This window comes from Anomaloglossus baeobatrachus, unplaced genomic scaffold (genome assembly GCF_048569485.1).
Source record: "Anomaloglossus baeobatrachus isolate aAnoBae1 unplaced genomic scaffold, aAnoBae1.hap1 Scaffold_70, whole genome shotgun sequence".
NCBI classification, from domain to species: domain Eukaryota; kingdom Metazoa; phylum Chordata; class Amphibia; order Anura; family Aromobatidae; genus Anomaloglossus; species Anomaloglossus baeobatrachus.
The window spans coordinates 570,520-597,860 of NW_027445074.1; the positions used below are offsets into that span (position 1 = coordinate 570,520).

General features: G+C 46.3%; 1 pseudogene; it reads right to left on the reverse strand.

Moving 5' to 3' along the window:
• Positions 1 to 3,544: 3,544 nt before the first annotated feature.
• LOC142286888 (U2 spliceosomal RNA) lies at positions 3,545 to 3,750 on the reverse strand (annotated as a pseudogene).
• Positions 3,751 to 27,341: the final 23,591 nt, after the last annotated feature.

Here is a 27,341-nt window from a genome sequence, read left to right on the forward strand (position 1 = left end):
AGATCATCTCTCAACCGTTTAAAATTTGCTTTCCTGAAGTTTAGTGTCCTTGTAGCCCCTCTACTATACATCTTACTAAAGAATACATGAAAACTTATTATTTTGTGATCACTATTCCCCAAGTAACCCCCAACTTGTATATTTGATATGCGGTCTGGCCTATTGGTTAGTACAAGGTCTAGTAGTGCTCCCCCTCTTGTGGGGTCCTGTACCATTTGTGAAAGGTAATTATCTTTCATTGTTATCAAAAATCTATTTCCTTTGCTGGAACTGCAAGTTTCTGTTCCCCAATTTATATCAGGATAGTTAAAGTCTCCCATAATAATTACCTCTCCGAGATGCGCTCTGCAAATGTCTTGGCACTAGTGGGACTATAGCAAAGTCCAATAGCCACGTATAGGATGCCACTAGGTACACTGAGTGTTTGCTAGTATAATGGCTAAGTTAAAATTAGTTGGAGTGTGCAACGCAGGCAGATGCGCTCTGCAAATGTCTTGGCACTAGTGGGACTATAGCAAAGTCCAATAGCCACGTATAGGATGCCACTAGGTACACTGAGTGTTTGCTAGTAAAATTGCTTAGTTTAAAAAAGTTGGAGTGTGCAATGCAGGCAGACGTGCTCTGCAAATGTCTTTGCACTAGTGGGACTATAGCAAAGTCCAATAGCCACAGATAGGATGCCACTAGGTACACTGAGTTTTTGCTAGTATAATGGCTTACTTATAATTAGTTGGAGTGTGCAACGCAGGCAGATGCGCTCTGCAAATGTCTTGGCACTAGTGGGACTATAGCAAGGTCCAATAGCCACGTATAGGATGCCACTAGGTACACTGAGTGTTTGCTAGTATAATGGCTTACTTATAATTAGTTGGAGTGTGCAACGCAGGCAGATGCGCTCTGCAAATGTCTTGGCACTAGTGGGACTATAGCAAGGTCCAATAGCCACGTATAGGATGCCACTAGGTACACTGAGTGTTTGCTAGTATAATGGCTTACTTATAATTAGTTGGAGTGTGCAACGCAGGCAGATGCGCTCTGCAAATGTCTTGGCACTAGTGGGACTATAGCAAAGTCCAATAGCCACAGATAGGATGCCACTAGGTACACTGAGTGTTTGCTAGTATAATGGCTTACTTATAATTAGTTGGAGTGTGCAACGCAGGCAGATGCGCTCTGCAAATGTCTTGGCACTAGTGGGACTATAGCAAGGTCCAATAGCCACGTATAGGATGCCACTAGGTACACTGAGTGTTTGCTAGTATAATGGCTTACTTATAATTAGTTGGAGTGTGCAACGCAGGCAGATGCGCTCTGCAAATGTCTTGGCACTAGTGGGACTATAGCAAGGTCCAATAGCCACGAATAGGATGCCACTAGGTACACTGAGTGTTTGCTAGTATATATGGCAAAATTATAGATGGAAAGGGAGAAGGGGAGGGGGGGAGAGAGGAGGCTGTAATTGACTACAAGGGTATGAGTTATGAGTGATCATAGGGATAGTGTTACATAAGTGGAAATACCTATGGAGGACCGGATGTGTAAGCGCATACCTTATACAAACCTATAGAGTGCTGATGGGTGAGAGTGTGATGTTAGATATAAGACATCCTATAGTGAATAGTGAGCCGTAATCAAGTGCAACAGGGATATTTCACGTGACTATGGGAACATGGAAGGTAAAGAAAGGGGAGAAAAAACTGTTAGACAAGGTAATCAGACATAATGTAACCAGTTGATCAGACATGACAAACATGACAAATAAAAAACAAGGAAGAATGGAACTCCATACATAGTGGAACCATATATAGTGTGAACACGAAAAAGAACCGGGCGTTAGAAAAAATGTGCACGGCCCAATGAATCAAGTCGGTTCTTCATATTCATGGTTTAAGCCCTTGGGTTCCAACGTGCCCAGAGTATATATCCAGAAAGATTCCCTTTCTTTGAGCTTCCTAATTCTATTGCCTCCTCTGCGTATGGCTGGGACATGTTCGATGACTTGGAATCTTAATTGGGCCACTGTGTGATTATGCGTCACAAAATGGTGTGGGACTGGTAATAGAATCTGCTTACAATGTATTGTTGACTTGTGCTTAGCACAAAAAAGGGAATCTTTCTGGATATGTACTCTGGACACATTAAAACCCAAGGGCTTAAACCGTGAATATGAAGTACAGACTTGATTCATTGGGCCGTGCACCATGTCACCATGTGTGCAATTGCATTGTCCAATGGCTCACAATGGTTATGCGTTTTCATTGGATGGATAATCGAAGCCATGTTTTTTTCCTTTCTCTTGGGTTTGTTGTGTGAGTAGCCTATAGGATTAAGTTAGTTACCGCAGGCAGTGGATTTAGCTTCCTGTCTTTGGTCCAGTGGTAGATTGATTGTTTGGTCTATGAGCTGTTATGGGTTTTAATCCAGGTGAATGCCCATGGGCTGCCTATAACTGTGTGAAATATGTAGTTTTACTGGGCTGGGATGAGAGAATCCATCGAAGCATGGTGTAGGGATTGTGGTTCCTGTGTGCTAAGAAGAAAGGCTAGCACCAGCCAGAAAGCCCCATTACAGCCAATAATCAACCGCTAGCCGCTGGAACTCGTTGCTCTAGATCATGTCAAACTCTCACCAAGCAGGAATAGATACATTAGCCCACCATCCCACCCAAAGAGCAACTTCTGCTGCGCAGCTGGCTTTCTAGGCAGCAGCGCTATTGTGATGTCAGCGGGGGACATTGTGACAAGCCAGTGTTCCGTCACTTCATGTTGTGCACTGTTCAAACGGAAAATACATCAACAGGCAGACTACAGAAAAGCTTACTGACAAAGGATAGAGAGGGGCTTTCTCAGAGGGCTTTTTACAGTTTGTCTATTCCCAATTAGCCGTTTAAGTATGCTTAATGAAAGTACTAATTCTTTCATAGGCCGCCCATTCTTAGTATTTGACGTTCCTTATATTGCGGTATCAGGCTTCGCAGCAGGTTGCAAAACATTCATCACCCATGACTGTCCCCAATTGGGCTCAGAAGCTAAATGTCTATCATGACCTCTCTTTTTGAAAGTCCAAGAGCAAGCAAACTCTTCCTCCAGGAGAGGGAGCCAACAGATCACTAAAGACATCATCATTGCTCAAAGAAAACACCGAAAAACAATGGAAGCTTTAATTGGAGTGGAATCTGATAGACAGCACCTGATGCCAAGTCTGCATCTTCTAACACCTGCAGTCACTGCAGCAGCTGAATCCAATGTGTCCAAAAGGGATCTATTCTATTCAATTGCAAATGATCTAGATAAGACTGAGAATAAGATACTGCACGGGACATAGCAGAGTTGGTCAAGTTGAGTGGAGATGAGTTTGCTATTTGGCACAGCTTTTGCATCAATAAAGCAAGTAAAAGGTGTGAAAGATAAAAAAAAAGGGTGAAAGTGTGAAAAGTGAATTGGCCAAATTGAGGTGCATATAAAGTTTTTGCTTTCTTTCAATTCACTAATGAGGCTCATTTGAATCAGGTGAATTGAGTTCTGCTTTTGGAAACTCGGTTAAGAAGGGGTGCACCGGTCCTGGAGGTACTGCAATACCAGGTCAATGCGTGGAGTGGACAGAGCAAGATTTTTTCCATCTCCTTGTTCTAAAAATCCATTTAATATATGGTCCCTAGAGAGGGGACGTATCAGATATTAAACTGATAAGAACAGATTTAATTTTTTTTTTTTCTGTTTATCAGTAGGACTTCAAAATAACAAAGGTGATCGCCTCCCGTTGCCTGGGAACCGTCCAGGCACAAGAGGGCTATGTGTCACCAGAAGGCGCACACACTCCCTCAAGGCCGGCAGACGTGCAATCCCAGGCACCTTCCAGTACCGACCAAGGTAGCGTCCTCCGAAACTACACTTGATCTTAGCCAAAAGGCCGAGAAGCTATAACCCGAATTGGTTACGGCCTTGAGTGGCACCCTGGCCTATACCGGACACATCTTAGGGAGAGGGAGACAAACCCACGCCTACAGAAGACATTTTGTCACCCAAGCCAAACCCTTGAAAAGGCTGTTTTGCAGAGCAAAAACAAGGAGAATGGTACTTTTTGCAGCCGCCGCCCACTGCAATGAATCTGAATAACTCCTCCTTTTGGGCACAAGCACCTCCCCTCCCCCTTGCAGTCTTTCCAATTCATGATACAAAAAGACGGACGGACAGGACAGGACAGGACCATCTGCCTGACTTTCCGTCACTGCCACCCTTTGCCATCCTTGCCCGTAGAAAGCCCTTTCATCATCCCCAAACCCTAATCTTTTCCCTTCCCTTCCCAGCTGCGTCTCACTCCCTTTCATTAGGAAGTGAGCGCAGCCTTTTCTCCGTTCTGCACATGCGCGACGTTAAACACAAATGCGCAGGCGTGCGTTCCATTAGCCTCACTGCATTCCACTCCCATACAGGAAGTGGGCACAGCTATTACTACGGTCGCACATAAAAGAACCCACGGCCACCACTGCACATAGCTGACTCCACCACAGGACACCCACTTCTACACCAACGCAGGTAAGACAGGATCGGCACCTCTATGCTCCCGTTACAATCAGGCTCAGTCACCATGTGATAACGCTCTCAACTCTTTAGTTGCAGGCTCCCCTTGCTTCACCTCCACTGGCTGTGCTGCCATTTCCTCTCCCACCTGGAAGTTATACTTTATTCCACTATTTTCCTGTTTCTCTCTTCCCCCTTTTCCCATAACCTACTTTTATCTGCATTTGTGGGGTATCTATATGCTATTTACATCATAGTTTTATTCATTAATATGGAAGGGAAGAGTGCCCATGAGAGTGTTGAACTGCGGAGAGCAAAAGATTAAGCTGCTCCGATTTGCCACCATTGATAAGCTGTTCTCAGTAGATACACATGCTATCCAAACAGCAGCATCCACCATTGCTTCAGCCCACCCATTCAGTGACAGCTCACCAAGTCAGCCAGAGGAGTGGTGTAAGGAATTACACGTAGGCACTGACTCCACACCTTCACATCACAAGAAGGGGGTCTACAGGCTAGTGCAAGAATACGAGCAAGTCTTCAGCAAACATCCGCTAGACTTTTGAAAAATAAAAGGGGTCAAACACTACATCCCCACAAGTGCACACCCACCCATCAAAGAGAGATATAAGCCAAATCTACCTGCACATTACCAGTGTACCAAGGACATGTTGAGCAACATGAAGGAGGCTGGGGTTATCCGTGACAGTTGTAGCCTCTGGGCAGCTCCGTTGGTCCTGTTAAAGAAGAAGGACAGCACCACTCCCCTGTATTGAGGAATAGCTAGCTGCATTGACAACTGCAAATTATTTTTCTACCCTTGATCTCACTAGTCACTATTGGCAAGTGTCCGTTGCTGAGGCAGACCGGAAGAAGACCGCCTTTGCCACCCCGATGGGTCTCTGCGAGTTCAAAAGCATGCCCTTCGAGCTGTGCAATTTGCCAGGAACCTTCCAGAGGCTGATGGAATGCTGCTTGGGACACCGAAACTTTGAAACGGTACTGCTATACCTTTATGATGTTATTGTTTATTCTAACGCAAACAAGATTTTAGGGTGTATAAAAAGGGAGATTAGATCCGATGATCCCAACGTATTGTTACCCCTCTATAAATCACTTGTAAGGCCACATCTGGAATATGGGGTAAAGTCCTGAGCAGGTTGATAACCATTGGTTTGAGCATGGTAGGGTGTAGTACGCATCTTCCTGCATCGGTAAAAGCTGCAGAAGTCCTTGAAGATTTCCGCTTCAAAGGCAGTGCCTTGATCTGTGAGGACTCTCTCTGAGTAGCCATGAGGTCTGCATAAGTGTGCTTGGAAGACCTTCGCTGCAGTATGGGCCATTAGATCTTTGACTTGTACCACAACCATAAATCTCGAGTAGTTGTCTACCATCGTAAGTGCATACGTGAGCTCACCTCGATATTCTGCAACAAAACTCCCTTTTTCGATTTCAGTTTCAGCAAACACTCCTCTTCCTGTAGAAAATATTTATCATTACCTAAGACAGTCATTCTAATGCATGACAATATTAAGGCAATTTAGTTAAAACTTGTTTTAACTCACCTTTAAGGGGATTGATGTATTTCATGGTCAATCCAGGTTTGTCAGTGATGGCACTGACATAATGTATGGCGTCTTTTTCGGGCGTTATCCTTTGCCTTTTCATTGTGAAAATCCAGTTGCCTATATCAAAGCAAATTCTACTACTTGTAAAGTATGCAGAAAATGAAATGTAGAACATATAACATCAACTGCTTAGGAACGCATCATAGGTTAGTACTTAAAAGGATATTGTCATGTTCTAGTCATAATGCAAGCTGGACATTTTTCATGTTACCCTGTAATCGCCGGCCTGTTCTAATGCTCACAAGCCAAGATATAGGCTCAGCTGCTAAGGCTTCCCTCTGCCTTCTGAATGAAAATTGAATATGTCTGGCTCACTGTGTATATAGCAGGTGCTCAGAAAAAATAAGAGTTAATTCAATAGAAATAGCTCTGGCACACTATAGTGATCAATAACGTAAGAAAAGAACTCTTAGAATGCTGAAAATTCTTTATTTGTGCAAAAGGATAATTCATCCAACGTTTCGAGCTTGTTTTTAGGTCTTTATCAAGGATAAAGTTATCTAAGATCATAAAGGGTTACAAAACCATATAAACACGTAATTAGTACATAGTACAACATAACAGTACAATATATTGCTACTTGAGAGTACAATGGGTCAAATGACCATGATGCACATACAAAAAAATTTTCCAAAGCCATAGTGAAAACATTTGTACTGAGGAAAGAAAATTTCCACATGACCTATCTGGAGAAACATTCTGGATCAAACAACCAAAAATAGTCAAGCAGGTAAATACACACCTATATGGATAACAGGATGATATGTGTTCAATTGTATAGCGTCATTGCCATTAAGGTACAAATGGAAAACTTGCAATCCTATATAGTGAAGGAAATGAACACATATCATATCAAAGAACACAGGAACATGGGTGTGAGAAAAACCTCAATGTTTATACTTTGTTCTTTATAATGGTGTGAACATGTATATGTCTCAGTACCTTATGAACTTGAGAATTCTAGTGAGTAGATGATGAAAGCCTATTCCAGAACTGGAATCGGTAAATAATTGTAGGTGGAATCTAAATGAAAAGATGGTACAAGTGTTATCATGACACGTGGGCTATAACACAATGGACCGTGTGACAAAGAAGAAAGGAGAGAAAGAAGAGGAAGAAAATGGAACTACCTGTAACATTACGTGATAGTCACTGGTAAGTATCACTTGACAATTCAGGTGAAAAAGGATTCCTTTATTAAAGGGTTCTCAGTCGCCTCAGGATCATGAAATACTAGGGTAAATGATATGAGAATGGGTAAGAAGCACCACTAAAGGAAATATGAGATGCAGGACATATATCTATAAACCCCTGAACTACATGATAGAAATAAAAAGAAGAAAAAAGAAAAAAAAGAAGAAAGAAGAAGAACACATAGAATGCGGAAAGAGAATGGGTACAACTACCTGAGTTACTGCAGGGAGGCCCCTGGTAGGTATTGTGAGGGTTAGTGGAATTCCTTCACTGAAGGGTTCTCAGTTGCCTCAGGTTCGTGAAAAATGCTATAGACAAATAATGCCCGGAGAAAAGGGGTTCATATACAGCGAATAATGGTAATACAAGGTACATGTGTCCCATGTAATAGTATAAATATATATATATATTGTACTAAGCTCTACACCAGAAATAGAAAGTAGTCCCTCTGCCTTCTGTCTAGGTGCCCTGAGTTATGTCCTGTAAACTGTCACAGTGACCTAGACACACATGTGTAGTAGGGGAATATCCCTGCTGAGATGCCAGTGCTAGAGCACTCGTTTGCTGTGGAGTTGAACGCTATGTGAGCAGTTCTTACCTTCAATGAGCAGAAGTCTCTTTTTCAGATTTCAATATCTCTGTGGGTATCTGGCAGAAATATGGAATACTCTTTACTGCTAAGACCCTGTACACCACTCCCACTAAAGGGGGCTTTACTCGCTGCGACATCGCTAATGCGGAGTCGTTGGGGTCACGGAATTTGTGACGCACATCCGGCCGCATTAGCGATGTTGCTGCGTGTGATACCGATGAGCGATTTTGCATCGTTGCAAAAACGTGCAAAATCGCTCATCGGTGACATGGGTCTCCATTCTCGATTATCGTTACTGCAGCAGTAACGATGTAGTTCGTCGCTCCTGCGGTAGCACACATCGCTCCGTGTGACACCGCAGAAACGAGGAACCTCTCCTTACCTGCCTCCCAGCCGCTATGAGGAAGGAAGGAGGTGGGCGGGATGTTCCGGCCACTCATCTCCGCCCCTCCGCTGCTATTGGGCGGTCGCTCAGTGACGTCGCTGTGACGCCGCACGGACCGCCCCCTTAGAAAGGAGGCGGTTCGCCGGACACAGCGACGTCGCCGGGCAGGTAAGTATGTGTGACGGGTCTGGTCGGTGTTGTGCGGCATGGGCAGCGATTTACCCGTGTCGCGCAACAGATGGGGGCGGGTACCCACACTAGCGATATCGGGACCGATATCGCAGTGTGTAAAGTAGCCTTTAGTCACATGACCAAGACTGTATCTGTGTCCCTACAACACACTTGAGACAAATGTGTGTGTGAGCCTGCATTGTGGGGTATATATAATATATTATAGAGCTGGGAAGGATCATTCTAAGCAGTGAGCTGTTCCAGTATTTGTAGGAAAATACCCAGTAGAAGCATCAAACACAGCACCAATACCTCCCATCAGTATTCCACCACAGTGCCATGTAACCCATGCCCTACACTCCCATCTACACCAATACTATACAGGCACAAACTAGTATATCTGACTAAAAGCCCCCAAAATATGAAGAACGGCCTATAGTTGAGTGTGGATATAAAATCTATGTGAGCAGAGCTAGAATAGAAATCACTGATCGCATTGAAGTCATTCTGACCATAAATCACCATGATATCAAGGTGAGGAGTTGTGTGTTACTGCTGGGAGGAAAGGGTTAACAGTGGAATATTAAGGTGCATTTCTGTGTGCAGTGTTACTAGTCAATGTAACAATTCAGTATGAGCTGCTCTTGGTGCCGGGGGAGGGAGATGCTCTCCTGAGCAAGATAGATGGGGAATGAACATGATATCTATATAGTGTAAGGCAGGGGGTCTCAAACCAGGTGATCATGTCTGATCAACTGGTTACATTATGTCTGATTACCTTGTCTAACAGTTTTTTCTCCCCTTTCTTTACCTTCCAGGTTCCCATAGTCACGTGAAATATCCCTGTTGCACTTGATTACGGCTCACTATTCACTATAGGATGTCTTATATCTAACATCACACTCTCACCCATCAGCACTCTATAGGTTTGTATAAGGTATGCGCTTACACATCCGGTCCTCCATAGGTATTTCCACTTATGTAACACTATCCCTATGATCACTCATAACTCATACCCTTGTAGTCAATTACAGCCTCCTCTCTCCCCCCTCCCCTTCTCCCTTTCCATCTATAATTTTGCCAGTACAATATTAGTTTACATTAGGCACACACTCACATATTCCTTTCCTTAGTGATTTATTGTAATTCACATTCACATACAATTCTCTATGCCTGCCCCATTACTACATTCATACCTACTTGACCCTATCCTGATACCCCTTGTCTCACCTTGTTGGTCCCTACACCTGTTATCATGTCCTTTCCTGTGTCTGTCTTGTCACACAACACATTTTAGCATATAACTTGTGCTCCTTATTACCTGTCCTGCCTATTAGAATTATGTCCATTATGTCCATGCATGGCCCAATGAATCAAGTCTGTACTTCATATTCATGGTTTAAGCCTTTGGGTTCCAATGTGCCCAGAGTATATATCCAGAAAGATTCCCTTTCTTTGAGCTTCCTAATTCTATTGCCTCCTCTGCGTATGGCTTGGACATGTTCGATGACTTGGAATCTTAATTGGATCACTGTGTGATTATGCGTCACAAAATGGTGTGGGACTGGTAATAGAATCTGCTTACAATGTATTGTTGACTTGTGTTTAGCTCAAAGAAAGAGAATCTTTCTGGATATGTACTCTGGGCACATTAGAACCCAAGGGCTTAAACCGTGAATATGAAGTAAAGACTTGATTCATTGGGCCGTGCACCATGTCACCAAGTGTCCAATTGCATTGTCCAATGGCTCACAATGGTTATGCGTTTTCATTGGATGGATAATCGAAGCCATGTTTTTTTCCTTTCTGTTGGGTTTGTTGTGTGAGTAGCCTATAGGATTAAGTTGGTTACCGCAGGCAGTGGATTTAACTTCCTGTCTTTGGTCCAGTGGTAGATGGATTGTCTGGTCTATGAGCTGTTATTGGTTTGAATGCAGGTGAATGCCCATGGGCTGCTTATGACTGTGTAAAATAGTATTGATTCATGATGGATTTCAGACTACATGTAGATATCTTCAGTCTTTCTATCCACATCATTTAAATGAACATTATCCATGCAGCTTGAAATTCATCCAATAAGAGAAGCAACCTTGTACAACCAATCTGATAAGGGCACAGTATATCCTAAGGGAAGGTTATGGCTATAAAAGGGGACTTCTTGGAGTCACCAGGTTGTTGATGGATGTTGCATGATCTAGTCTAAGCTCTTAAGAGCTGGCTAGGGGATCAGAACCAGGATGCCTTGTGGACTCGGTCTAGGGACTTTGGCTTCAACTAGAGGATCACTTGGCTACATGGCTTCAATCTAGGGGCTTCAATTCCGATTGGAGATCATAACCGCAATCTAGGGATTTCGACTCCGGCTGCCAGGATTATACCATATCATCATACCAGAGACTACTTAAGGAAGAAACCCAGGTTGGACAATTTTGTCACCTGGCTACAGACTTTGCAGACCTCAGCCAGCTTCCTAAATCTGGCGCTATTCTATTGTCGGTGGGTGCCCGACAAATTACACAGCTATGTCAAATTTTGGTTTATGAAACTTCAAATCCAGTGACTGATTATTATGTTTTCTAATGTCCTGATTTAAAAAAAAAAAAATATTTTTTTTTAACCATCAAATATTGATTTTGTACAATCCATGTGTGAAGTTACATACAAGTGACATGAACAAGAAAAATACTTATTGTAACCAAAAATATTCACAATTTTATATATAAAATACATTTATTTATTGTACAGTCATTCTGCAACTTTATTAGAAATTTATTCTTGCACTTTTTCCTTTTCTCTAGATCCCCCTTTTCTCTTATAGAAGGCCTGTGGATCTTCTCTGTGAAGCATCCGGCAATCATGTTCACGTTTCATTTACTTTGGTATCGTCGTTCCATCTCCTTGATATTCCGATGAAAACCTTCTTGTTCTTCCCACCAGCACCAAGGTTTTCAGACAAGTAGTCCAAATAGGAATGTAAAAAATGTAACTTCAAATTCATTAGACAACCCAAGGCTTTGAAACGTTTCAGCATGTTCTCCACGATGGACTTAAATTTTGATTCTTTGTTGTTACCTAGAAACGTATTTATTGCTTCTTTCAAAGAGTCCCAAGCCCTTTTTTCAACAGTTTTCATTATTGTTTAAAACACGTCATCCTTCATTCATGGGTTTCTGAATATCCGAACCCACAAAAATGCTTTTGTGCTGCCCCTGTGCCAGCAGCCGCCGTTGGTCGGATCCAGACCTTCTAAGAGAGTGGCTCGACCCGGGGGTCTCGCGGACATGTCGAATAAAAGGAGGAATGTAGATGTATGGGCTAGGCCGTATTAAGTTTGTGACGCCACCAACGGTGTGTGGTGAGGTGGGACACCACCGCTGCCGTTATGGGATACCCGGGAGAGATGTAGTGGCAGCTGGATGTTAACCCCTCCGTGTGTAGGGATGATTGCCCCGGGGCCCAGTGTCTTTGTGCAGGGTATGGTGATGGCAAGGGCCGGCGCGCCTGAGCAAGCAGGGGGATGTTTGGTTACTCACAGTAAATGAATCACACGAGTCTTTCGGTAAACCAAAGGTGCTGGTGGCCTGCCGCCCCGGCCGGTTGCATTCAGGTCCCCCACCCAGGCTGGTGGTCGCTGTCCTTTACTCTGCACTTGTTTTTGTGTATGGTGGACTGCCTGGTCTGGAACTCAGGAGTCCGCTCCCGGCTGGATATGGCCTAAGGAGCCGTGCCCGCAGGCGCTGGCCCGTGGGATCTAAGGGCCCTGGCGGTGGCCTTATCCCTATCAGTGGGCTGTTGTCTTCTTTGAGGGACTTTAGGTGGGATAGGACCTATAATCCTGCCCTCAATCATTTAATTAGCTAGGCCGCTGGTTTCGGTCCTGGCTTCAGTGTCCTAGGTGACTAGGGTTTCAGGTCGGCTGTGTGTTTCCTAAGTGAGGAAAGGTGTTGTGCGGGGGCCTATCTGTAACTACCTGGTTTTGCCAGGGCATCACACCTTCCTTCAGACTTGATTCTGACAGTCCCTGAAACTTGGTACACAGGTACTTAAACATCTCTCCTTCTTTCAGTAGCGCTTTCACAAACAGCTTCATCAGTCCAAGCTTACAGTGGAGTGGTGGCAAGAGAACTTTAGGTGGGATCAACTAAGCTTTATGCAACAATGTTCTTGAGTCCCGGTTACAAAGATGTTCTTGTTGGCCAATTTTTTTTGCTCCAGTGAAGAGTCCTAACCTGGCTTTCCAATTCACACAAAAAGCATGTGTTCTGCCTTCTTTTACGTAATGCTGTGAATCTCTAGCATACAGCTAAACCCTAGTTCACATTTCAAATAAACAGACTGTGGAGTTCAATAGCCTTGATTTATTAGCTGGTAACGTGAACTTGATTGCAGTATACATGGAATATACAGTGAATATAGGAATATCCAAGATGCAGTTGAAGACAGAATACGGTATATCCAAGATACTGTTTTATACGGGTAAAAACTATAACAAGAAAATGATTACAGTCAGTACAGTGTTAATACAGAGTTAACATAGCATAACAGTACATGAGATGCAGTTCTTACGAGAATGTAGGTGAAAGGTCACTGCATCTGCAATACATAGAAATCTTATCTAGACAAACAAGACAGGGATGACACTAAAGGTGTAGAAGTACAATGTACAATGCATTTACTACACTCTTCCATCTAGGATTCTATCACTAACACATGTAATTTGCTTTGCTCACCGGATTACACTAGGCAGGGGTGAATGTACAGAGAGGTAAGTCGGCATGTCCTTTCCTGACAAATCCAAAGAAAAAATGGCTGCAGGCTTCTTCTCAGCTCAGGGAGGCATTCCTTACCCAGAATACATTTAGCTTAAAGGGAAACTCAGCAATTCAAAAGAATAACAATGACCTCTAGGGATTGTAACAGAAATTTCAATGAATGACTATTAGCAGGCTGCCATGAGGCAGAACAGCATGGGTATTTAATATATCCTCCTTGCTGCCCAAGAAGCAATGAGAACATTTTTAGACCACCACATATTGACCATCCATGCTCCTTGTAGTTAAGTTTCTTGAGAATAAAGTCTAAATTCTCACAGCTTTCTTCCAAGTGCATAGCATGTGTGACGCCCTGGACTAGCCAGGTAGTCACAAACACAAAATCACACACACCCCCTCCCCTGGATAGTCTACATCAGTCACACAAAATCCTTGTTGCCTCCTCCAGGCTCTGATGTCCACACCAGGTGGGGCGGAGCCAGGCGGTTGGCCCCACCCACCGAGGAGTTCACAGGCCCGGAGGCGGGAAAAAGCAGTTAGTTTAGTTTTGTAGTGGAAAGTGAGAGGACAGAAACTGTTAGTGTCTGGGTAGGAGCCCAGGCACTGTCAGCAAGGTCGGCAGACGGTGGTGGCCGTCTGCAGGAGGTGGTACAAGTCAGCTGAACCGTAGGACCGGGGACGGGCGGTGACCCGAGGGGAACTGAACCGGTGAGCGGATCTGTACCAAGCACAAAGGCAGGGCCATTGGACCCTGACCAGGCTAGGAGCCGCCGACAATGGTCAAATCCGAGAGTGACCGGAATCCCAGGGGTTCCCTAACACCCAAGACCCGACAGAAGGCAACCGTCCACACCGTGAGGATAAAAAGCCACCGCCATAGGCTAGAGATCCAAGGGCCAGCGCCTGCGGGCAAACGGGCTCCCTCGGTACGTACACCCCAGCCATCCAGCCTCCCCGTACCGCCACCGGGCCCCGGGATCACCAACCCCTACCCACGGAGGGGGAACCAACATCCTAGCTGCTCCCTGCCATCGCTCCCGGGATCCCCGTCACCAGCAGTGGTGGTGCCCATTATCACCACGACCTGTGGGTGACGTCACTAACTATCTCCCCAAACAAACCACCCCCTTTTCACTCGTGGGCGAGGAGCGCTGCTCGAGTCCCCGGATCTGGCCCTCCGCTCGAGCCACCGAGCAGCAGCAGCAGCAGAAGTCCCCGAACCCGAGCGTAGCGTGCGTGGCCCCTCTGCCCGCGACACATGCCCTACACACACTGAAGAATACTTACTGCCATTGAGCAGTAGCACAGCTTTCAGACTTTTTGGATGAAACAATGACGTGTCTCCACTCGCTCACATTGTACTTAATGTTACATTTTCCATCAGCACAGGAACATCGCTTGAATACACTAGAGCACCATCTTCAGAAAAGTATGGAGGGAATCTTTTCAGAATTCTAACCTTTTGGAAACCTATTGTCACGCTCTCCGGGTCCCCTGCTCTGCCCCCCGGCTCACCTGCCACGCTCCCCGGCTTCCCTGCTTCGCTCCCCGGCTCCTCTGGCAGACATCCCCCGCTCCACGGTCTCCAGCCTCCACCACCTGCGGTCCCCAGGCGGCCCGGTCCCCGCTCCCGGCGCCCGTCGGCAGCCCTGCTCCAGGCCGGCTCCCCTGCTTCCTATACACCGCTCCCTGCCCTGGCTTCTGGCACCCGGGCCTCGCGCATGCGCATTAGGGCGCGCGCGCGGTCATTGACTCTCTCTTAAAGGGCCAGCGTCCACTGACAGGAAATTGAACACACAGGTACAGGGTATAAAGGGGTTTAATGCCAAGTGGGCGGGGCCTGTTCTTCGTGTTTCCTAAGCTAGGAGTCAGGTCTCCTTGTGTCTCTGTGATATACTTACCTATCTCTCTTCTAGAGCCGCTCCTGCCTCGCCATCCGGTCCTGCCGATTCCCGAACCCCGAACGCTGACTATCTGCCATCCCGTCAGTCCGTACCATCTCTGATCCCTGTGGTGACCCGTCCTCTCGCTCCATCGGTTCCGGACTCTGCCTGACATCTCGGCCTCCGAACCTGAGCTCCGTCACCCGGACTACCATCAGTGACTCCGTGGTCCCAGGGACTTCTCCATTCCACTCTTTTGCACGGACTGTCCTGCTACCCGTAGTGCTCCGGCTACCGGACCCCTTGCCTTCATTAAGGTGTTCGGCCCAGTGGATCCACCTCCTGGGTCTGCCCGTCCACCTGGCCCTAACACCTATAGAATCAGTGTTTGTGAAAAAACTGTACGTGATGATAATTTTTCAATATTTTTACTGAGTCCAATGATCGAAAGTATGAAAAAAATCACATCTTTCAAAAATTTTTACCCTTGGAAACCTGTGTTATTATTACTATGCACGAGCCCTAAATTGTCTGAAAAACAACAAATATGCTGGTTGGATAGACCTTGACCCCACAATTCAACGGCCACAATTAAGGAGAAAAGTGCTAAGAGAGTTAAATTTGCCCCTGAAATAACCCATGATACGGGCCAAGGAGGGACACACCATTTTGATCCGAAAATAGCCCAACACCATGAGAGACGGGCAAATCCGTGAAAAGACAAAGTTCCAAGCTACAACTGACGCAGGATCTACAGCACATACGCCCATTGTAATTGTTCATGATTTCCGGCCACTACGCATTTCAGCCTTCAGGGACCTGGTAATTCGAATGCTATGTCCAGGAGTAGAGATGAGCGAACCGGTCCCGGTTCGGCTCGAGGTCGGTTCGCCGAACGGAGGTCCCGTTCGAGTTCGGCTCGTCGAACGTTCGACGAACCGAACTCGAGCCAATAGGAAACAATGGCAGGCAATCACAAACACAGTAAAACACCTAGAAAACACCCTCAAAGGTGTCCAAAAGGTGACAAACAACTCACAACACAACACAAACACATGGGAAAGTGACAAGGACATATACTCATGCGAAAACAAAACAGCTGGACAAGGAAAAAGAGGAGGACACACAGATATAGGCATGGCACGCCATTCTAAAATCATGTAAAACACCGCAAGGTGACTCCAAGCGGAGTCTCCCTTTTTTCCAAAAATTGGGCCCCACACACACCCACCCCTTCAGTGGCAGCAGTTGTGCCCCAGTTGTACACTTCACAGCTACATTTGCATCAAGCACATTCAAAAATACGCTATTCTTAACCGTCCCCAGGATGACACCGGGGTAAGTAGCAAAGTCTTTCCTGATCCCAGCTCTGTTCATCTTGGCTTCTTTTAAAAACACAGCAAGCAAGGGTTACTCCAAGCGGAGTCTCCCTTTTTTCCAAAAATTGGGCCACACAGACACCCACCCCATCAGTGGCAGCACTTGGGCCCTAGTTGCAAACAGGATGTTTTGATTTGCATCAAGCAAATTCAAAAATACGCCATAATTAACCGTCCCCAGGATGACACCGGGGTAGGTAGCAAAGTCTTTCCTGATCCCAGCTCTGTTCATCTTGGCTTCTTTTAAAAACACAGCAAGCAAGGGTTACTCCAAACGGAGTCTCCCTTTTTTCCAAAAATTGGGCCACACAGACACCCACCCCATCAGTGGCAGGACTTGGGCCCTAGTTGCAAACAGGATGTTTTGATTTGCATCAAGCACATTCAAAAATACGCCATTCTTATCCGTCCCCAGGATGACACCGGGGTAGGTAGATAAAGTCTTTGCTGACCCATGACTTGTTCATCTTGGCTTCTTTTAAAAACACAGCAAGCAAGGGTTACTCCAAGCGGAGTCTCCCTTTTTTCCAAAAATTGGGCCACACAGACACCCACCCCATCAGTGGCAGGACTTGGGCCCTAGTTGCAAACAGGATGTTTTGATTTGCATCAAGCACATTCAAAAATACGCCATTCTTATCCGTCCCCAGGATGACACCGGGGTAGGTAGATAAAGTCTTTGCTGACCCATGACTTGTTCATCTTGGCTTCTTTTAAAAACACAGCAAGCAAGGGTTACTCCAAGCGGAGTCTCCCTTTTTTCCAAAAATTGGGCCACACAGACACCCACCCCATCAGTGGCAGCACTTGGGCCCTAGTTGCAAACAGGATGTTTTGATTTGCATCAAGCACATTCAAAAATACGCCATAATTAACCGTCCCCAGGATGACACCGGGGTAGGTAGCAAAGTCTTTCCTGATCCCAGCTCTGTTCATCTTGGCTTCTTTTAAAAACACAGCAAGCAAGGGTTACTCCAAGCGGAGTCTCCCTTTTTTCCAAAAATTGGGCCACACAGACACCCACCCCATCAGTGGCAGCACTTGGGCCCTAGTTGCAAACAGGATGTTTTGATTTGCATCAAGCACATTCAAAAATACGCCATTCTTATCCGTCCCCAGGATGACACCGGGGTAGGTAGATAAAGTCTTTGCTGACCCATGACTTGTTCATCTTGGCTTCTTTTAAAAACACAGCAAGCAAGGGTTACTCCAAGCGGAGTCTCCCTTTTTTCCAAAAATTGGGCCACACAGACACCCACCCCATCAGTGGCAGCACTTGGGCCCTAGTTGCAAACAGGATGTTTTGATTTGCATCAAGCACATTCCAAAATTCGCCATAATTAACCGTCCCCAGGATGACACCGGGGTAGGTAGCAAAGTCTTTCCTGATCCCAGCTCTGTTCATCTTGGCTTCTTTTAAAAACACAGCAAGCAAGGGTTACTCCAAGCGGAGTCTCCCTTTTTTCCAAAAATTGGGCCACACAGACACCCACCCCATCAGTGGCAGCACTTGGGCCCTAGTTGCAAACAGGATGTTTTGATTTGCATCAAGCACATTCAAAAATACGCCATAATTAACCGTCCCCAGGATGACACCGGGGTAGGTAGCAAAGTCTTTCCTGATCCCAGCTCTGTTCATCTTGGCTTCTTTTAAAAACACAGCAAGCAAGGGTTACTCCAAGCGGAGTCTCCCTTTTTTCCAAAAATTGGGCCACACAGACACCCACCCCATCAGTGGCAGCACTTGGGCCCTAGTTGCAAACAGGATGTTTTGATTTGCATCAAGCACATTCAAAAATACGCCATAATTAACCGTCCCCAGGATGACACCGGGGTAGGTAGCAAAGTCTTTCCTGATCCCAGCTCTGTTCATCTTGGCTTCTTTTAAAAACACAGCAAGCAAGGGTTACTCCAAGCGGAGTCTCCCTTTTTTCCAAAAATTGGGCCCCACACGCACCCACCCCTTCAGTGGCAGCAGTTGTGCCCCAGTTGTACACTTCACAGCTACATTTGCATCAAGCACATTCAAAAATACGCTATTCTTAACCGTCCCCAGGATGACACCGGGGTAGGTAGCAAAGTCTTTCCTGATCCCAGCTCTGTTCATCTTGGCTTCTTTTAAAAACACAGCAAGCAAGGGTTACTCCAAGCGGAGTCTCCCTTTTTTCCAAAAATTGGGCCACACAGACACCCACCCCATCAGTGGCAGCACTTGGGCCCTAGTTGCAAACAGGATGTTTTGATTTGCATCAAGCACATTCAAAAATACGCCATAATTAACCGTCCCCAGGATGACACCGGGGTAGGTAGCAAAGTCTTTCCTGATCCCAGCTCTGTTCATCTTGGCTTCTTTTAAAAACACAGCAAGCAAGGGTTACTCCAAGCGGAGTCTCCCTTTTTTCCAAAAATTGGGCCACACAGACACCCACCCCATCAGTGGCAGCACTTGGGCCCTAGTTGCAAACAGGATGTTTTGATTTGCATCAAGCACATTCAAAAATACGCCATAATTAACCGTCCCCAGGATGACACCGGGGTAGGTAGCAAAGTCTTTCCTGATCCCAGCTCTGTTCATCTTGGCTTCTTTTAAAAACACAGCAAGCAAGGGTTACTCCAAGCGGAGTCTCCCTTTTTTCCAAAAATTGGGCCCCACACACACCCACCCCTTCAGTGGCAGCAGTTGTGCCCCAGTTGTACACTTCACAGCTACATTTGCATCAAGCACATTCAAAAATACGCTATTCTTAACCGTCCCCAGGATGACACCGGGGTAGGTAGCAAAGTCTTTCCTGATCCCAGCTCTGTTCATCTTGGCTTCTTTTAAAAACACAGCAAGCAAGGGTTACTCCAAGCGGAGTCTCCCTTTTTTCCAAAAATTGGGCCACACAGACACCCACCCCATCAGTGGCAGCACTTGGGCCCTAGTTGCAAACAGGATGTTTTGATTTGCATCAAGCACATTCAAAAATACGCCATAATTAACCGTCCCCAGGATGACACCGGGGTAGGTAGCAAAGTCTTTCCTGATCCCAGCTCTGTTCATCTTGGCTTCTTTTAAAAACACAGCAAGCAAGGGTTACTCCAAGCGGAGTCTCCCTTTTTTCCAAAAATTGGGCCCCACACACACCCACCCCTTCAGTGGCAGCAGTTGTGCCCCAGTTGTACACTTCACAGCTACATTTGCATCAAGCACATTCAAAAATACGCTATTCTTAACCGTCCCCAGGATGACACCGGGGTAGGTAGCAAAGTCTTTCCTGATCCCAGCTCTGTTCATCTTGGCTTCTTTTAAAAACACAGCAAGCAAGGGTTACTCCAAGCGGAGTCTCCCTTTTTTCCAAAAATTGGGCCACACAGACACCCACCCCATCAGTGGCAGCACTTGGGCCCTAGTTGCAAACAGGATGTTTTGATTTGCATCAAGCACATTCAAAAATACGCCATAATTAACCGTCCCCAGGATGACACCGGGGTAGGTAGCAAAGTCTTTCCTGATCCCAGCTCTGTTCATCTTGGCTTCTTTTAAAAACACAGCGAGCAAGGGTTACTCCAAGCGGAGTCTCCCTTTTTTCCAAAAATTGGGCCACACAGACACCCACCCCATCAGTGGCAGCACTTGGGCCCTAGTTGCAAACAGGATGTTTTGATTTGCATCAAGCACATTCAAAAATACGCCATAATTAACCGTCCCCAGGATGACACCGGGGTAGGTAGCAAAGTCTTTCCTGATCCCAGCTCTGTTCATCTTGGCTTCTTTTAAAAACACAGCAAGCAAGGGTTACTCCAAGCGGAGTCTCCCTTTTTTACAAAAATTGGGCCCCACACACACCCACCCCTTCAGTGGCAGCAGTTGTGCCCCAGTTGTACACTTCACAGCTACATTTGCATCAAGCACATTCAAAAATACGCTATTCTTAACCGTCCCCAGGATGACACCGGGGTAGGTAGCAAAGTCTTTCCTGATCCCAGCTCTGTTCATCTTGGCTTCTTTTAAAAACACAGCAAGCAAGGGTTACTCCAAGCGGAGTCTCCCTTTTTTCCAAAAATTGGGCCACACAGACACCCACCCCATCAGTGGCAGCACTTGGGCCCTAGTTGCAAACAGGATGTTTTGATTTGCATCAAGCACATTCCAAATCAACAAGCATTTACTCTCCCCAGGATGACACAGGGGTAGTAAATTCCTTCTGGATCCATGACTTGTTCATTTTGATGAACATCAGTCTGTCCACATTGTCACTGGACAGACGCGTGCGCTTATCTGTCAGCACACACCCAGCAGCACTGAATACACGTTCAGAGACAACGCTGGCAGCTGGACACGACAAAATCTCCAAGGCGTAACTGGAGAGCTCTGGCCATTTTTCTAGGTTTGAAGCCCAAAAGGAGCAAGGCTCCAGTTGCACAGTCATGGCATCGATGTTCATTTGGAGATACTCCTGTATCATCCTCTCCAGCCGTTGAGTATGTGTCAGACTTGTTGTCTCTGGTGGCCTTGCAAAAGAGGGTCTAAAAAAATTATGAAAAGATTCCATAAAATTGCTGTTACCGGCACCAGATACGGTCCTACTGGTACGGGTAGACTGTTGAAGATGACGAGACCGTCCCATGTTTGTCAAGTTACAACTGGGAGATTCCCTCCCTGCACCTGCACGGTTGTTTGGTGGAAAAGCCGAGCTAAGATCGAGTAACAGCTTCTGCTGATACTCCTGCATACGTGCGTCCCTTTCTATGGCTGGAATTATGTCACAAAATTTGGACTTGTACCGGGGATCTAATAGTGTGGCAATCCAGTAGTCATCATCACTTCTAATTTTGACAATACGACTGTCATGTTGGAGGTAGTGCAACAAAAAGGCACTCATGTGTCTTGCGCAGCCATGCGGACCAAGTCCACGCTGTGTTTGTGGCATAGAGGTGCTACCCGTTCTTTCTTCCTCTGACATCTCCCCCCAACCTCTTTCAACTGAAATTTGACCAAGGTCTCCCTCATCCGCTGAGTCTTCCATGTCCATGGACAGTTCGTCCTCCATTTCTTCATGTTCTCCTGCACCTTGCTCAACATTTCGCCTGCTACTATGCGCCCTTGTCGATCCCTGTTCCCCATGGTCCCATGCCTGCTGCGTTGGTGATGATGAACGTCTGGACCTTGGTGATGTTGTTGTCCCTTGCGCATATGAATCCTCCTGTAGTTCCTCCCCTTCATGTTGTCCCACCCCCTGACTCCGAATAGTGTTTAGCGTGTGCTCCAGCATGTAAATGACTGGAATCGTCATGCTGATAATGGCATTGTCAGAGCTAAACATATTCGTCGCCATGTCGAAACTGTGCAGAAGGGTGCATAGGTCCTTGATCTGAGACCACTCCATCAGGGTGATCTGCCCCACCTCTGCATCTCGTTGGCCCAGGCTATACGTCATGACGTATTGCACCAGGGCTCTGCGGTGCTGCCACAGTCGCTGTAACATGTGGAGAGTTGAATTCCAGCGTGTCGCCACATCGCATTTCAGGCGATGAACCGGCAGGCCGAAAGACTTCTGGAGCGATGCAAGTCGCTCTGCTGCGGCGCTTGAACGGCGGAAGTGAGCTGACAGTTTTCGTGCCCTGTTCAGAAGGCCATCTAGGCCGGGATAGTGTGTTAAAAATTGCTGGACGACAAGGTTCAACACGTGAGCCATACAAGGTACGTGTGTCACAATGCCCAGGCGAAGTGCCGCACCCAGGTTTGCAGCATTGTCGCACACGGCCTTACCAGGCTGCAGGTTGAGTGGAGACAACCATTTATTAAACTCGGACCGCAGAGCTGACCACAACTCCTCAGCTGTGTGACTCTTATTCCCAAGACATGTCAAGCTAAAGACCGCCTGATGCCGTTGCGCTCTGCTGCCAGCATAGTAATGAGGCGTGCGTGATTCCTTTTGCGCAGTGAGAATGCTGGTGGCCTGACCAGGCAGGCTTGGGGCGGAGGTGGAGGACCCAGATGAGGTGGAGGATGCAGAAGCTGTGGCGGAACTTGGACAGACAGAGGATTGACACACAAGTCGTGGGGACGGCAAGACTTGTGCAGCAGACCCTTCACCATCTATCACCATAGTTACCCAGTGCCCAGTTAGCGACATGTAACGTCCCTGTCCATGCTTACTGGTCCAAGTATCGGTGGTGAAATGCACCCGTTCACACACAGAGTTTCTCAAGGAAGCGGTGATGTTGTGTGCGACATGCTGGTGTAGCACGGGCACACCTTTCTTAGAGAAGTAGTGGCGACTAGGCATCTGGTACTGGGGCACAGCGACAGACATAAGGTCTCTAAAATCCTGTGTGTCCACTAGGCGGAAAGGCAGCATTTCGGTAGCCAACAGCTTACAGAGGGATAGAGTCAACCTCTTAGCTTTGTCATGGGTCGGAGGAAGTGGCCTTTTATTTGACCACATCTGAGGGACAGAGATCTGGCTGCTGTGTGTAGACGGTGTTGAGTAGGGTGTCCCTGGAAAAATGCAGGTTTGTGAGGAAAGTGCAGGCGGAGACATGATGTTGCCTTCATCCAACGTAGGTGCTATCGATGTCTGAGAGAGCTGTACACACTCACTTGTTTCCCCTTCCAAACCAACTGACGACCTTACAAGCAAACTGCCTGTTGCGGTTACAGTGGTGGAAGTTTGGCGTGGAAAAACAGGTGTGACAGCTGTCCCCACAGTCCTAGAAGATGAAGAGCGCGCGGATGCACTGGAAGGGGCGGGTGGTGGATGGTTCGCTCTTGCAGCATTGCAGCACAGTGAGCTTCCCACCGGGACCTATGATATTTATTCATGTGACGATTCATGGAAGAAGTTGTCAAACTGCTGAGGTTTTGACCCCTACTAAGAGAATCATGACAAATTTTACATATCACATGATTTGGGCGATCTTTTTCTATGTCAAAAAAGGACCAGGCTAGGCAAGGCTTAGAGGCCATGCGACCTGTTGATCCACCCCGAATAATGCTCATAGGCAGAGTGGTGGCTGAGGATGCAGTTGTAGACGTGCTACCAGTGCTCCGACTCTGTCCAGGAAGGCGCAAGGTAACTTCGTCGTCGGTTGCATCCTCCTCCACCGCCTCTGTTGACCTCCTCGAGTGCCTGACTGGGGGTTGACAGTAGGTGGAATCTAGAACTTCATCATCAATTGTTGTGTTTGCACTCCCCTCCCCCTCAGACCGAGCCTCTTCTTGCCCTGACCGAATATTTAAGTTGTCATCCCAATCGGGTATCTGCGTCTCATCTTCATCAGTATGTTCCTCATTGTCTATAACCACAGGTGTTACAGTTTGTGACAAAGGGTCAACATTATGCTCAGAAACTTGGTCCTCACGGCCTGAATCAGAGTCACAAAGGTTCTGGGCATCACTGCAGACCATTTCCTGTTCTGTACTCACTGTAGCTTGGGAGCAGATCTCTGATTCCCAGGCTATAGTGTGACTGAACAGCTCTGCAGACTCAGCCATCTCAGTTCCACCATACTGTGCAGGGCTGATGGAGACTTCAGAGCTGGGAGAAATCAAGTGTGATTGGGATGACAACTCAGAGGACTGGTGTTTTTTGGATGCGGTACTTGAAGTGGCTGAGAGGGCACTTGTTGGACCACTTGAGATCCATTCAAGCATTTTCCTTTTTTGCCCATCATCTACCTTTCTTCCTGTTGTTCGTGTCCGTAAAAAAGGGAGCACATCGGATTGTCCATGGTAAGTAGTAGACATCTTACTTTTTCTGGTAGATGGTCTATCTTCAGCAGATGATAATGGAGCTTTGCCACTTTCCCCACAGACAAAACCTTTTTTGCCTTTTCCACCACGCCTCTTCCCCTTTCCACCAGCATCTGTCATTTTGCCACTCATGTTGATTGCGACAAGATTGTGGACTGAAAATGTGGTAGTAAAAATTGAGAGGTGGTGAAGATTGCAGTGGTGGTCTAGCTTTATTAACAGCAGAATAATAAAGAATAAATATCCCTGACAATGCAACTTAGTTATAATGAGTTGGAGTGTGCAACGCAGGCAGATGCGCTCTGCAAATGTCTTGGCACTAGTGGGACTATAGCAAAGTCCAATAGCCACGTATAGGATGCCACTAGGTACACTGAGTGTTTGCTAGTATAATGGCTAAGTTAAAATTAGTTGGAGTGTGCAACGCAGGCAGATGCGCTCTGCAAATGTCTTGGCACTAGTGGGACTATAGCAAAGTCCAATAGCCACGTATAGGATGCCACTAGGTACACTGAGTGTTTGCTAGTATAATGGCTTACTTATAATTAGTTGGAGTGTGCAACGCAGGCAGATGCGCTCTGAAAATGTCTTGGCACTAGTGGGACTATAGCAAAGTCCAATAGCCACGTATAGGATGCCACTAGGTACACTGAGTGTTTGCTAGTATAATGGCTAAGTTAAAATTAGTTGGAGTGTGCAACGCAGGCAGATGCGCTCTGCAAATGTCTTGGCACTAGTGGGACTATAGCAAAGTCCAATAGCCACGTATAGGATGCCACTAGGTACACTGAGTGTTTGCTAGTATAATGGCTTACTTATAATTAGTTGGAGTGTGCAACGCAGGCAGATGCGCTCTGCAAATGTCTTGGCACTAGTGGGACTATAGCAAAGTCCAATAGCCACGTATAGGATGCCACTAGGTACACTGAGTGTTTGCTAGTATAATGGCTTACTTATAATTAGTTGGAGTGTGCAACGCAGGCAGATGCGCTCTGCAAATGTCTTGGCACTAGTGGGACTATAGCAAAGTCCAATAGCCACAGATAGGATGCCACTAGGTACACTGAGTGTTTGCTAGTATAATGGCTTACTTATAATTAGTTGGAGTGTGCAACGCAGGCAGATGCGCTCTGCAAATGTCTTGGCACTAGTGGGACTATAGCAAGGTCCAATAGCCACGTATAGGATGCCACTAGGTACACTGAGTGTTTGCTAGTATAATGGCTTACTTATAATTAATTGGAGTGTGCAACGCAGGCAGATGCGCTCTGCAAATGTCTTGGCACTAGTGGGACTATAGCAAAGTCCAATAGCCACGTATAGGATGCCACTAGGTACACTGAGTGTTTGCTAGTATAATGGCTTACTTATAATTAGTTGGAGTGTGCAACGCAGGCAGATGCGCTCTGCAAATGTCTTGGCACTAGTGGGACTATAGCAAGGTCCAATAGCCACGTATAGGATGCCACTAGGTACACTGAGTGTTTGCTAGTATAATGGCTTACTTATAATTAGTTGGAGTGTGCAACGCAGGCAGATGCGCTCTGCAAATGTCTTGGCACTAGTGGGACTATAGCAAAGTCCAATAGCCACGTATAGGATGCCACTAGGTACACTGAGTGTTTGCTAGTATAATGGCTAAGTTAAAATTAGTTGGAGTGTGCAATGCAGGCAGACGTGCTCTGCAAATGTCTTTGCACTAGTGGGACTATAGCAAAGTCCAATAGCCACAGATAGGATGCCACTAGGTACACTGAGTTTTTGCTAGTATAATGGCTTACTTATAATTAGTTGGAGTGTGCAACGCAGGCAGATGCGCTCTGCAAATGTCTTGGCACTAGTGGGACTATAGCAAGGTCCAATAGCCACGTATAGGATGCCACTAGGTACACTGAGTGTTTGCTAGTATAATGGCTTACTTATAATTAGTTGGAGTGTGCAACGCAGGCAGATGCGCTCTGCAAATGTCTTGGCACTAGTGGGACTATAGCAAGGTCCAATAGCCACGTATAGGATGCCACTAGGTACACTGAGTGTTTGCTAGTATAATGGCTTACTTATAATTAGTTGGAGTGTGCAACGCAGGCAGATGCGCTCTGCAAATGTCTTGGCACTAGTGGGACTATAGCAAAGTCCAATAGCCACAGATAGGATGCCACTAGGTACACTGAGTGTTTGCTAGTATAATGGCTTACTTATAATTAGTTGGAGTGTGCAACGCAGGCAGATGCGCTCTGCAAATGTCTTGGCACTAGTGGGACTATAGCAAGGTCCAATAGCCACGTATAGGATGCCACTAGGTACACTGAGTGTTTGCTAGTATAATGGGTTACTTATAATTAGTTGGAGTGTGCAACGCAGGCAGATGCGCTCTGCAAATGTCTTGGCACTAGTGGGACTATAGCAAAGTCCAATAGCCACGTATAGGATGCCACTAGGTACACTGAGTGTTTGCTAGTAAAATTGCTTAGTTTAAAAAAGTTGGAGTGTGCAATGCAGGCAGACGTGCTCTGCAAATGTCTTTGCACTAGTGGGACTATAGCAAAGTCCAATAGCCACAGATAGGATGCCACTAGGTACACTGAGTGTTTGCTAGTATAATGGCTTACTTATAATTAGTTGGAGTGTGCAACGCAGGCAGATGCGCTCTGCAAATGTCTTGGCACTAGTGGGACTATAGCAAAGTCCAATAGCCACGTATAGGATGCCACTAGGTACACTGAGTGTTTGCTAGTAAAATTGCTTAGTTTAAAAAAGTTGGAGTGTGCAATGCAGGCAGACGTGCTCTGCAAATGTCTTTGCACTAGTGGGACTATAGCAAAGTCCAATAGCCACAGATAGGATGCCACTAGGTACACTGAGTGTTTGCTAGTATAATGGCTTAGTTATAATGAGTTGGAGTGTGCAGAGGACAGGAGGGTACAGTGGCAGGATTGTGGTGCTCTGGGTAGAGGAATGGAAGCCTGCCTTTCTATTCCCTCCTAATGGTGAAATGCAGGGAGGAAATCCCTGACCTTGGCTACACAGATGCTGTTGCTGTTTGCAGGACCTGTCACCTATGGCTCTCTGACCCTGCCGG